Below are 13,456 nucleotides of genomic sequence, written 5' to 3'. Positions count from 1 at the left end.
ATCTGCAAGACTGGATGCTGCCCAACTCAAATTGATTTCTGCTCAAATAAACTCTTAAAAATTGTAATGTGCCTTAGTATCTCTTAACAGTTGTGGTGTCAGAAGACAGAATTAAAGGAGCGCCCCAGGGGCCCTGAGCCACGAGCAATCAGGTGCAGGCGCCACTGAGTTCCTGAGCTCGCTGCCCTGGATGTTGGTGAGGGGTGGTGAGGGGTTTGGGGATCACTTCCTCCCCACAGCCTTTGCATTATGAGCTTTCAGACTTCACGTGAGCATTTATTTTTGTGGACTGGGTCTGGAAATCAGCCAAGTCAGAATGGATCCAACTTAAAAACTGGGTCTGGGGTCAGATGGGTCCAGCTTAGAAACCAGACCAGTTTCAGCATCAGAATAGTTCCAACTTGGAAACTAGATCAGGTCTGGGGTTGGACCGGAGCCAACCTAAGTGGAACTGAGTCTAGTGTGAGGTCCCAGATGAATAAAATTTGATTCAAGGCTGAAAAGGCAGGTTAAACTTACTAAAGATTATCTGGAATTACAGTGGCTACAGTGGAAAATTTTAACCTAGAGAAGCTTATCCACTTATGAAGTATCGTAGGGAAAAGGGTGTCTCAGGAAAGGACTCCTCATAAAGGGTAGAGGAGAAGTTACCTCTCCTCTACACTGTCCTATGGCCAGGATGGAACCCGTTGGAACCCCATACTCACTCCAGAGCCAGGAGATGGGATCCTGGAAAAACTGGCTTAGAAGCAGGCAAAGGGTAAGAATTCTTGCCAAAGTCAGCTCTCCAAAATAATGTCTGTGGTGACTCATCAAGAAAGGAGGTAGGTAGATGTCCATCAGCAGACAAATGGATAAGAAAGCTGTGGAACATATACACAGTGGAATATTACTCAGCCATTAAAAAGAATGCATTTGAATCAGTTCTAATGAGGTAGATGAAACTGGAGCCTATTATACAGAGCAAAGTAAGTCAGAAAGAAAAACACCAATACGGTATATTAACGCATATATATGGAATTCAGAAAGACGGTAACGATGATCCTATATGCGAGACAGCAAAAGAGACACAGATGTAAAGAACACACTGTTGCACTCTGTGGGAGAAGGCAAGGGTGGGATAATTTGAGAGAATAGCATTGAAACATGTATATTAATATATGTGAAATAGATCGCTAGTCCAGGTTCGATGCATGAGGCAGGGTGCTCAGGGCTGGTGCACTGGGATGACCCTGAGGGATGGGATGTGGAGGGAGGTGGGAGGGGGGTTCAGGATGGGGAACACATGTACACCCATGGCAGATTCACGTCAATGTATGGCAAAAACCACCACAATATTGTAAAGTAATTAGCCTCCAATTAAAAATAAAATAAATAAAAAAGGAGGTAGGACTTCCCTGGTCATGCAAGTGGATACTATGCATCAGATCGGATCAGTAGAAAACCATAAAAGTGCCACCAAAAAACCACTAGGGCTAATCAAGGCATTTAGTAAAGTCACAGAATATAAAATTAACACACAGAAATCCCTTGTATTCCTATACACTAACAATGAAAAATCAAAAAGATAAATTAAGGAAACAATCCCATCTACCACTGTAACAAAAGGAATGAAATCAGTTCAATTCAGTTCAGTTCAGTCACTCAGTTGTGTCCCACTCTTTGCGACCCCATGGACTGCAGCACACCAGGCCTCCCTGTCCATCACCAACTCCCAGAGTTTACCCAAACTCATGTCCATTGAGTCAGAGATCCCATCCAACCATTTCATCCTCTGTCATCCCCTTCTCCTCCTGCCCCCAATCTTTCCCAGCATCAGGGTCTTTTCAAAGGAGTCAGTTCTTCGCATCAGGTGGCCAAAGTATTGGAGTTTCAGCTTCAGCATCAGTCCTTCCAATGAATATTCAGGACTGATTTCCTTTACGATTGACTGGTTGGATCTCCTTGCAGTCCAAGGGACTCTCAAGAGTCTTCTCCAACACCACAGTTCAAAAGCATCAATTCTTTGATGCTCAGCTTTCTTTATAGTCCAACTCTCACATCCATACATGACCACTGGAAAAACCATAGCCTTGACTAGACAGACCTTTGTTGGCAAAGTAACGTCTCTGCTTTTTACTATGCTGTCTAGGTTGGTCATAACTTTCCTTCCATGGAGTAAGCATCTTTTAATTTCATGGCTACAGTCACCATCTGCAGTGATTTTGGAGCCCCAAAAAATAAAGTCTGCCACTGTTTCCACATCTATTTGCCATGAAGTGATGGGACCAGATGCCATGACCTTAGTTTTCTGAATGTTGAGCTTTAAGCCAACTTTCTTACTCTCCTCTTTCGCTCTCATCAAGAGGCTCTTTAGTTCTTCACTTGCTGCCATAAGGATGGTGTCATCTACATATCTGAGGTTATTGATATTTCTCCCGGCAATCTTGATTCCAGCTTGTGCTTCATCCAGCCTAGTGTTTTTCATGATGTACTCTGCATATAAGTTAAATAAGCAAGGTAACAATATATAGCCTTGACGTACTCCTTTTCCTATTTGGAACCAGCCTGTTGTTCCATGTCCAGTTCTAACTGTTGCTTCCTGACCTGCATATAGGTTTCTCAGGAGGCAAGGCAGGTGGTCTGGCATTCCCATCTCTTTCAGAACTTTCCACAGTTTATTGTGATCCACACAGTCAAAGGCTTTGGCATAGTTAATAAAGCAGAAATAGATGTTTTTCTGGAACTCTCTTGCTTTTTTGATGATCCAGTGGATGTTGGCAATTTGATCTCTGGTTCCTCTGCCTTTTCTAAAACCAGCTTGAACATCTGGAAGTTCACGGTTCATGTATTGCTGAAGCCTGGCTTGGAGAATTTTGAGCATTACTTTACTAGCGTGTGAGATGAGTGCAATTGTGTGGTAGTTTGAGCATTCCTTTCATTTCCTTTCTTTGGGATTGGAATGAAAACTGATCTTTTCCAGTCCTGTGGACTCTACTGATTTTTCTAAATTTGCTGACATATTGAGAGCAGCACTTTAATAGCATCATCTTTCGGGATTTGAAATAGCTCAGCTGGAATTCCATCACCTCCACTAGCTTTCTTCAAAGTAATGCTTCCTAAGGCCCACTTGACTTCACACTCCAGGATGTCTGGCTCTATGTGAGTGACCACACCATTGTGGTTATTTGGGTCATTAAGATCTGTTTTGTATAGTTCTTCTGTATGTAATTCTTCTCTTCCTAATATCTTCTGCTTCTGCTAGGTCCATACTGTTTCTGTCCTTTACTGTGCCCATCTTTGCATGAAACGTTCCCTTGGAATGATCTAATTTTCTTGACGAGATCTCTAGTCTTTGCCATTCTGTTGTTTTCCTATTTCTTTGCATTGATCACTTAGGAAGGCTTTCTTATCTTTCCTTGCTATTCTTTGGAATTCTGCATTCAGATGGATATATCTTTCCTTTTTCCTTTGCCTTTCCTTTCTTTTCTTTTCTCAGCTATTTGTAAGTCATCCTCCAACAACCACTTTGCCTTCTTGCATTTCTTTTGATTTGGGATGATTTTGGTCACTGCCTTCTGTACAGTGTTACGAACCTCTGTCCATAGTTTTTAAGGCACTCTGTATATCAGATCCAATCCCTTGAAACTATTCATCACTTCCACTGTATAATCATAAGGGATTTAGGTCATACCTGAATGATCTAGTGGTTTTCCTTACTTTCCTCAATTTAAGCCTGAATTATTCAATAAGGAGTTCATGATCTGAGTCATAGTCAGCTCTAGGTCTTATTTTTGCTGACTGTATAGAGCTTCTCCATCTTGGGCTGCAAAGAGCATTTTCAACCTGATTTCAGTCTTGACCATCTGGTGATATCCAAGCATAGAGTTGCCTCTTGTGCTGTTGTAAGAGGGCATTTGCTACGACCAGTAAACAGCCATCATTTTTAAATTTACAAACAATAAATGCTAGAGATGATGGGGAGAAAAGGGAACCTTCTTGCACTGTTGGTTGGAAGGTAACTGATACAGCCATTATGGAAAACAGTACAGAGATTCCATTAAAAAACAAGGAATAAATCTATCATTGTGGTTGTTGTTCAGTCACCTAGTCATGTCCAACTCTTTGCGACCCCATGGACTGCAGCACACCAGTCATCTCCTTTCCTCACTACCTCCCAAAGTTTGCCCAAGTTCATGTTCATTGCATCAGTGATGCCGCCCAGCCATCTCATCCTCTGAGGCCCTCGTCTCCTTCTTCCCTCCATCTTTCCCAGCATCAGGGACTTTTCCAATGAGTCAGATTTTCACATCAGATGACCAAAATACTGGAGTTTCGGCTTCAGCATCAGTCCTTCCAATGAACATTCAGGGTTGATTTCCTTTAGAATTGACTGGTTTGATCTCCTTGCTGTTCAAGGGACTCTCAAGAGTCTCCTCCAACACCACTGTTTTAAAGCATCAATTCTGAGATGCCCAGCCTCATGGGAAAAGTTAATACCCGAGATACACATTTGGAAGATATCACCCACATAGCTGGAATTCAAAGCAATGAGCATCTTCTTGTTTAGTCTCCTGAATTTTACTGGTTGACTGGATGTATGCAAAAACAATAGAAATTTCTGTCTCTGGAGCTTATATGATCAAGGGAGACATGCCTTTGTACCTTTAAGATTGCAACCAGTTTACTAGTTCTGCTAAAGAAATCTGATGGGAACAAATGTGAGGATAAAATATAAGGATAACCAAAGAAGAGAATTTAGACAAAGATCATCAAAAATTATTCATAGAATATATCAAAAAGCATGTCTGAAACACATACATATACACACAGGTATGGAAGTCGCAAGTTACCTATACGTACACATATGTATAAAAAGTCAAGTATACAAATAAGCACACACGCCTGCAGTGAGCATTTGTGCTTAATTATTCATAAAGAATAAAGTCAAGTTCCATTTTTAATTCTCTATCTCTAATCTTCCTTCTCCTGTCTCTCCCTGCTCATCTCAAATCAGAATTCCAATTTATAAGATGATTCTCGCCATACCAAACACTTAGAATTAGGGGAAAGGGGTATTTTTTACAAGTTAACTTGGGATCTGTTATCATTTTTTAAAGATGACACTTGATTTCTCACCTGATGTGCTAAAGAATGGCAGAGAGGAGGGCTCTCGGGAGCGAATGAGATTTTCATAGTTTAAACTCTAAAAATAACAGCCCCATAACACTGAATCTCATTACCAAGCAGAGAGCACTCTCGCCTCTCCTTCTACTGTGGCATTCGCAAGATGCCTTTCAGAAGCCCACACATTCACTCCTCCCCCATCACACATAAACACAAACACACACAGACACACACACCCCACCAGCTATGCTGTTACCTCTGGCAAACGTGGAAAATATGTGTCAGAACTAGAACCTTGTCTTGTCACGTTATCATAATTTACTGCCCGGGAAATGAGTCTGTGGTTGTAGACCACTGTGTGCCTTATGTGGCAGATTTGGGCAGAGTTCGTGAGTATAATGAATGCAGCTGCACGTCCGGAGTGCTGGGAGGATGGAAATTCAGACCCAGAGTGAATTAGAGAAGAGAAAACGCAAGCCAGAGGCACGACCCAGCTCACTCAGGCTTTGTCAGTCATTGTTTACATCATGCTCACCCATAAAATAGATAATGACAATACTTCCACATATTTCTAAGCTGCTCCTCTCTGGGGAAGTCTGAAAGTTCATAGTGGCCTTGTAAATAAGTTCCAAATCTACAGCAGACAATGAAAGAAACATGAAATTGGCATTTCATCAATCTCTTGATTACACCTCCCTGTGCCTCAGGTAAGGAGCTATTTGTGAGGCTTCCTAAAAGCAATAAGCCAGAGGGAGAGATACGCAGCCCACACAGGGATGGCTCATGTCCTGCTCAACTATTTGCCCTTAAATCCTACATCCTCAAAATCTTCTGCCAGAGTGTTCCAAGGGAAACACACCACAGCCTAAGACTCACCTCTCTTTTCTTCCTACCTCCCCAATCCCCTTCCTCACTGCCTTCTAGAAAGCAGAGCTTCCCATCCTGCCAAGGCCTAGAATTAGCAGAATATGTGATTTATATTTCAATTCCACAGACACGTGATGAACTAGGGTTTATAAAACAATCTCAACACCTGTGGGGCACTTTAGAGTTTTCACATGTCTTCACACCACAGTGAATGCTTGCAACGGGCTGTGGGAGAAGCAAGTGCGTGCTCCTCTTCTATCATCCAATGGAGTAGGGAAGGCTCAGAGCTGAAGCGACAGATGCCAAGGTCAAGGAAAGACGGGCCTTAGGACACTAAGAGGAAGTACCCAAACTGAGGTCCACCTGAATGAACTATACTAACTTGTCTTTTTTTCAATAGGAAAAAAATTCTGGAATCAGACAGACCTGACTTTGCCACTCAGGCAAACAGTAGTTCCTCCAAGTCAATTCACTAATCTCTAAAATTGATTTATTGTCCCTGCAAAGGCTATGATGATTAAGGGAGAGGGAGAAAGGTAAGCAGCAGGCACAGAGCCTGGCCTCTGTTCTGGGAACATTAGCCTCCTCCGTGCCTCTTCCCCACTCCCTGTGCACCAGCTTCAATGCCCACAACGCTATGATCACTGCCGCAATGGCTGCTCTGAGTGTGACTACACTAACCTGTTCGTGGAGCTTACTACATACCAGGCGCTGCGCCAAGTGCATTCCAGGTACCCATGTTTAATCCCCACCACAACCCTACTGAGTAGCACTATATTATGTGCCTTATTTGAAAGCCTAAAACACCCCACCACCACCACACATACACACACAGTTTTCAGAGCAGAGTTGAGATTTCCTCTCTGGTCTGCTGATTCCACTGTCCTGACCTCAGCCACTCTGGTCCACTGTCTGAACACTCAGCCTCAGTCCTCTGCTATCCTCAAAGACCTGCCTTCTACTTCTTGTCCTCACATGCCCTGAAACCACCTTGCAACTAGACTAATAAACAGCTATTAGGTTCTGCTCACTGGGCTCTCACCTAGGGTTGCCAAATCCAGTAAAGAAAAATTCAGAATGCTCTATTAAGTTTGAATTTCAGGAAAGAAAAACAAGGCAATTTAGGGTAAGAGTTTGAGTGAACTCCGGGAGTTGGTGATGGATAGGGAGGCCTGGCGTAGTGGGATTCGTGGGGCCACAAAGAGTCGGACACGACTGAGCGACTGAACTGAACTGAATTGAACTGATGTCTCAAATATTGCATGCTATGCTGCTTGCACTGGACATATTTATCCTAAAAAATTACTTATGGTTCATCTAAGGTTCAAATTTAACTGAGTAGCCTGTATTTTATCTGGCAGTCCTAGGCACTTCTTAAACCTCAGTAGCCTCTGTCTATTCTATGCCCCAGACCATGCTGCAGAAGTCTTACATCAGTGGATCTGGGGGAAAATCATACCTTTAGTCCTTACATCCTTGAGAAGTTCCCCCTTCTTGGATCTGAGCCAAAATAAAGACATTAGCAAGAGTATAATACAACCAAGTCTCTGCCTGTCCTGAGCCTAAGACTTCCAAAGCCCTTGACTTTCTGCCTTTGCACTTTTGGAAGCTCTATGTGCTCACATCAGAATTGTCACTACCCTGCTGGAGAGACTACAAGGAGAGGCCTTTTGAAGAGAGGGACAGAGACCCTGAAACTACAGAAAGGGAAACCAAGGGAAGCAGCCAAGAGCAAGACTCAAAGGCAAACGTGTACCGAGTCAAGCTATCCCAGCCAAGGCCCAGCCCTTCAAACTATCCTTGACCAAGTGTCAGGCATGTCAGTGAAGAAAGCATCTTGCATACTCCAGCCCAGCAGAAACAAGTGAAACAGACATTCAATCCCTACTGCTCCGTCCCTCCTGGTTATGTTGTGATAGAAAGTCATGATACTTTCTACTACGAAGCTTTTCATCTGGTTTGTTATGCAGTGACAGGTACCTGAAACACAGGCCAAAACATTATTTTCCATAAATTTCATCGGTTAACGTAAGCACCCAGTGCACCCAGTTCAGCCCATGGATTCCTCCCAAGGCAACCTACAAACTCTGATTCTAGATCCAAGCTCCTTCTGTAGTGGTGACTTTAAAGGCTGCTGGAGTGTAAGAGTCAGTGTCCATATTTCTTGGTTCTAGCTAGGAGCTGTAGCGTGGCAGGGCACAGCAGGCGGGGATGCTGGGGTTGCTCTGTAACAGAGGCGGCCCAGCACCAGCCCACACCCAGGGAGAGCAAGGCCGGGAGGAGACTGCGGGGCACCTGCCTGTTCTCAGCTGGGGCGCCCGCCAATCCTATTAGCTTTGTGCTTACATAATCACAAAATCCACCCACGCACCTTTCAAAAAAAAATCCCAGGAACCATGAGCCATAATATCCATCTGAATTATTATCTGGATTGGTACACTGAGGGGAGGGTGGAAAAGCACGGTGAGGAAAATCTGCTAGCAGCATCAGCAGAAAAATACAAGGGCTTCTAATATTGATTCACAATTTAAAAGAGAATAATGCCATTATTTGACCACTCAAAATTGGTTAAATCATACCCTATGCATTACTCATGTCTGATGTTCAATATAATGATCAGGCTTGACTTTAGTGGAAGATTTCTTTTTTCTTGATGTTTATGTTTATTTTCCTTCTATTTCAGCTGTGGCAGAAGTAAAACTTCAAGATGATCAATAGACACTGGAACATATGCATGCTTTTGGAATGTATAATTACCTACACTGTGATTCATGGTATCAAGACAGTGTCTGCTCCATTGATAACCTTGGGAGAATGATGAATTCAAAAGTGATGCTGGTAAGAAACAAATCTTCAATACTAGGATTTTCCAATAAACTTTATTCTTAGTTTTCACTTTACCCCTGTTGTCTAGAGAACTGAGGTACACATACCTTTAATATGTGGGATCCTATCATCAGTTTATGTCAGGCTTCATTCTGTTTAATTTGATTTTAATTTTTGCCTTTTTTCCTATTTCTTACACTTGCTTATTCCCCTCCACTCCCACCAATGGGCAACTACTCTAATGTGCTTTGTATCTCAACATTGATGTAACTGCTTATGTCTCCTTTCTCTGTGTGAGTTGTCAACCTTGACTACGACAGTGAATTTGTCTGTTTTTACCTCTTAATTTTTGCTTTATGTACTTTTAAGTACGTTAATTGGGTGCAGACATTTTAGGGCTGTTTTGTCTGTTGTGGATTGGTCCTTTTAGCACTGTAAAATATCCCTCTTTATCTCTGGACTCTGGAAACAATTTATGCCTTGAAATTTTCTGGTATTAATATAGCTGTCTTGGCTTTTTGATTTCTGCATAGTAAATTAAGAAGCTGCTGCTGCTACTGCTAAGTTGCTTCAGTCGTGTCCGACTCTGTGCGACCCCATAGATGGCAGCCCACCAGGCTCCCCCGTCCCTGGGATTCTCCAGGCAAGAACACTGGAGTGGCTTGCCATTTTCTTCTCCAATGCATGAAAGTGAAAAGTGAAAGTGAAGTCGCTCAGTTGTGTCCCACTCCTAGCAACCCCATGGACTGCAGCCCACCAGGCTCCTCCACCCATGGGATTTTCCAGGCAAGAGCACTGGAGTGGGGTGCCATTGCCTTCTCCAAAATTAAGAAGAGGGATTCATAATTTCCCAGAATTAATGTCAAAGTCATTGATATATATATATATATATATATATATAATCTGAAAATGTATCTTGAGTAAAAACGTTTGGACAGAATTAGCTACTGTTGCTGGAAAGGAGACCTCAGAGGAGGGACACTCACTATGTCCTCACTCCAGACAGCACTGGAGTGAGGTCTCTGCACTAAACCACAATGTAGGCACTAGAGAGTGAGAAACAGTTCTTTTCAAGAATTCAGAGAAATCCCTTCGTTTTGATTTAACTGATTTCTCCAGAGCAGACCTTCCATGGAGTACACTGCCTGTGGCGGGCCCCTTTAACTGAAGGGATATTCATTTAAGTACCTCTTCTGTGCCAAGGGCCACGCTAGGTTCTGGGGATTTCACGCAATAAGTAGCAAGGGTTTTGGTCCTCAACCAGCTTACTGGCTTATTAAGAGCCATAGGTGAAAGCAGACCCTCAAAGCAGAGTGCTGATAGATGAAATAGATGGGTAAGTACCACACAGGCTAAAGGAGGAAGGAAGACAGTCAGTGAAAACACCCATATAGGCCTGAGACCTCAGACAACTCCTGATGCAATGCAGGAGGCTAATCTTCTCTGTGACTTTCAGAAAGCAACTGCATTTATGAGGAGACCACTGGCTTAGCTTCATCTAAATGCTGATTGTCTTCCAGGGCACTGAATTCATGGTGTTGGACAGAGCTGGATTTGAATCACTAGCTCTGGCCATCTTACCACCTTTTGAGGCTCAGGTTCCCATCTGTAAAATGAAGATAATAATGTGTCCTTCACAAGGGTTTTGTCAGGCCCAAATGAAAGCAGGGCAAGTTAGATCAGGTTTGTCAGAAGCAGACTCAAGGCTGAGATTCTTGTGCAAGTGACTGATTAAGAAAACACCCCCAGTGAGACCAGCAAGGGAGAGGAGGGAGCAGGACAGGGAAGAGGAGGATGGCTGGGGAGGACTGGTCTCAGGGAGAGACCTGCAGAGGGTGGCCTCAGCTGGACTGTGCAGGGGCACTCTGGAGTGTGGGTTACACCTCAGAGGTTGTCTCCATTGAAGGCAAGAGGGCAAGACTTTCATATCCTGCATCTGTCCATTAGGAGCTAAGAGTCTCCATGGGGGCAAGAAGGGAAACCTACATTCACAGACACAGTGAGCAGAGCAGCTCCCCCCTGCAGAACACCATCTGCCCAAGAACAGACCCCAAGGCAGGGTGTCTGTAAGCACATGCCCATTGAAACTGGAAGGGGATGCACAGACAGGGCAAGGGAGACCCAGGAGGCCTGGATGGAATACCTATAGCATCCAGGAACATAACTATTCCTCAATAAATGGTCTCTGTCCTTTTCCTTAAAATGGTAGGAGAGGTGAACTTTTCTGCCTTTCACACACTGCTGCTGCTGCTGCATCACTTCAGTCATGTCCGACTCTATGCAACCCCATAGATGGCAACCCACCACGCTCCTCTGTCTCTGGGATTCTCCAGGCAAGAATACTGGAGTGGGCTGCCATTTCCTTCTCCAATACATGCATGCATGCTAAGTCGCTTCAGTCGTGTCCAACTCTGTGCGACCCCATGGACAGCAGCCCACCCAGCTCCTCTGTCCACGGGATTCTCTAGGCAAGAATACTGGAGCTTGTTGCCGTTTCCTTCTCCAATACATGCTTGCATGCTAAGTCACTCAGTCATGTTCGACTCTGTGCGACCCCACGGACAGCAGCCCACCCGGCTCCTCTGTCCACAGGATTCTCTAGGCAAGAATACTGGAGCAGGTTGCCATTTCCTTCTCCGTCACACACTGCAGTCAAGACAAATCTGCAGGCTTCCTCTTGTTTGCAGCTGAGAATCCTGTCTTAGGGCAATAAACTGAGACTTCAGGTGTGCAGGAAAATCCACCCAGGTGCAAGAAAGGCGAGGGCATGTGAGTCACTCACACACTGATTAACCCCTTTGGTGCAGCAGCTCCTCCTTAATCCAGGAGATTCTCTTTCACCCCTATTTCAGCTGCAGGACAGCAAGTGGCATGAGGGGACAAGGTAGGCCATCTTGGCACAGCCCAGGCACTCATTCTTCCCATCATTTGCACTTTGGTATCCAGGATTCCTTCTTGGTATCTGAACTTCCCCTCCTCCATCCCATGTGTCTAACTAATAGCTCCTGTCCATGACAGCTCTGTCCCCTCAGGTCCCACTAAATGCACAGGTCTCTAGCTCTGAACAGCACTTCCAGTCTGCACTAGAGATACCAGTTGTACCCTGCCCGTATCCTCAGCCTATCTTCTGAGTGAGCCACCTCCCACCGCCCTGCTGAGTGGACACCAGGCCACGGGACCCTGCCCTCTGGTTATGTCTGATTGCACAGAAGATCCCAGATACAGCTGAGCCACTTGGGTTCTTTCTTCCAGGAATCTAGAATGGAACACACAGCCTCCTTCACATGCTGCTGGACAGTGATCCAGCCAGGTCAGAAATGGTCTTTTTTGGCCTGATGAACAGAGCACTGGAGGAACCGGATCCAAGGAAAGAAAACTGAATTAGAACCCTGTAGAGAAACATGCCATGAGCTAACACGTTGCCACCTCTTGCTTTTGTTTTTGTTGTTGTTGTTGTTGTTGTTTTTGTTTTTTATTTTATTTTTAAACTTTACATAATTGTATTAGTTTTGCCAAATATCAAAATGAATCCGCCACCTCTTGCTTTTAAACTCTGGAAAATTTCTCCCATCTCTCCTATGTTTTAAAGAAGCTTGTTTGAATGAGCTTCTCCTTCCTGAAAATAATACTCTCTGACTAGGACTTGCTGGTGGTCTAGTGGCTAAGACTCCAAGCTTCCAATGCAGGGGGCCTGGGTTCCATCCTTGGTCAGGGAACTAGATCCCACATGTTGCAACTAAAGATCTCACACGCTACAAAGGAGATCGAAGATCCCGCTAGCTGCAACTAAGACCCAGCGCAGATGAATAAGTAAATAATGTTTTTCAAAAATACTCTTTGATTAAAACAATCTCAAGAGAAAGCTTCCTGAAACACTTGGGGGAAATCCCACAAACTTACTAGGGAGAACTTCTGGTTAGATCAAGACTGGGTCATGCTCTGAGTCTTATACCAGGAAGAAGCTCAATTGAATAAGTGAAAAACTGCCCCCAAATGGGGGACTCTCTGGCTGCCTGAGAGACCTCAATTACCTGTCTGACATCCACAAGCAAGACAAGGAAAAGTGTCACAGGGCCCAAGCACAGCTTGGATTCTGTGCCTCAAAGTTGTTCCATTCATCACTGGAACAACTTTGTTTTCCAGAACACCTGTTTTCTCTGGCAGTCCAGGTTGCCCTGAGCCATTCCGATGAATTTTAGACTTCTTCCCTGTTCCACATCTCAGATGAGTGATGGTTTTTGTGACAAGGAAAATGTTCAGAGTTCTCTTGAGTCCCATGAGTAGTCAGAGTTGTAAGGATTGGGAGCATAGAATCAGGTACAGACAGCCAATGAGTGAAGATTTAGATCCTGGTTACCAGGAACAGGTTACACAAGTAGTTTTGGAAATGAGGTCAAACCCATTTATCTCCAGATGGTTCCAAACCAAAAAAAAAAAAAAAAATGCACAGGGTAATGGAAAATTTTCAGGCATCATATGGCCATTTATCACATCTAACCAGCACCTTGATTCCTGAAATGCTGGGTATATCTATCTTAGAATTTAGCCATGTAGTCGTCCCACATTTGTGGACTTTACTATTCAAAGTAAAAACCTTTTATTCAAGGATTCATAAGCTGATCAAAATTCATACCTCCGATCCAAAATAATCACTCCT

The 13,456-nt window shown here is 43.9% G+C and overlaps 1 long non-coding RNA gene across 1 annotated transcript in view; it reads right to left on the bottom strand.

The window, feature by feature from the left end:
• Positions 1–859, bottom strand: part of LOC123331009 — an 84,255-nt gene extending 83,396 nt beyond the window's left edge. The window contains exon 1 of the long non-coding RNA XR_006547390.2: positions 708–859. This is a non-coding gene — a long non-coding RNA (uncharacterized LOC123331009). The remainder of the gene's footprint in view (positions 1–707) is intronic.
• Positions 860–13,456: the final 12,597 nt, after the last annotated feature.

The sequence above is a fragment of the Bubalus bubalis genome, chromosome 21, assembly GCF_019923935.1.
Source record: "Bubalus bubalis isolate 160015118507 breed Murrah chromosome 21, NDDB_SH_1, whole genome shotgun sequence".
Classification (NCBI taxonomy): Eukaryota; Metazoa; Chordata; class Mammalia; order Artiodactyla; family Bovidae; genus Bubalus; species Bubalus bubalis.
This window is presented reverse-complemented; position numbering and strand designations above follow the sequence as displayed.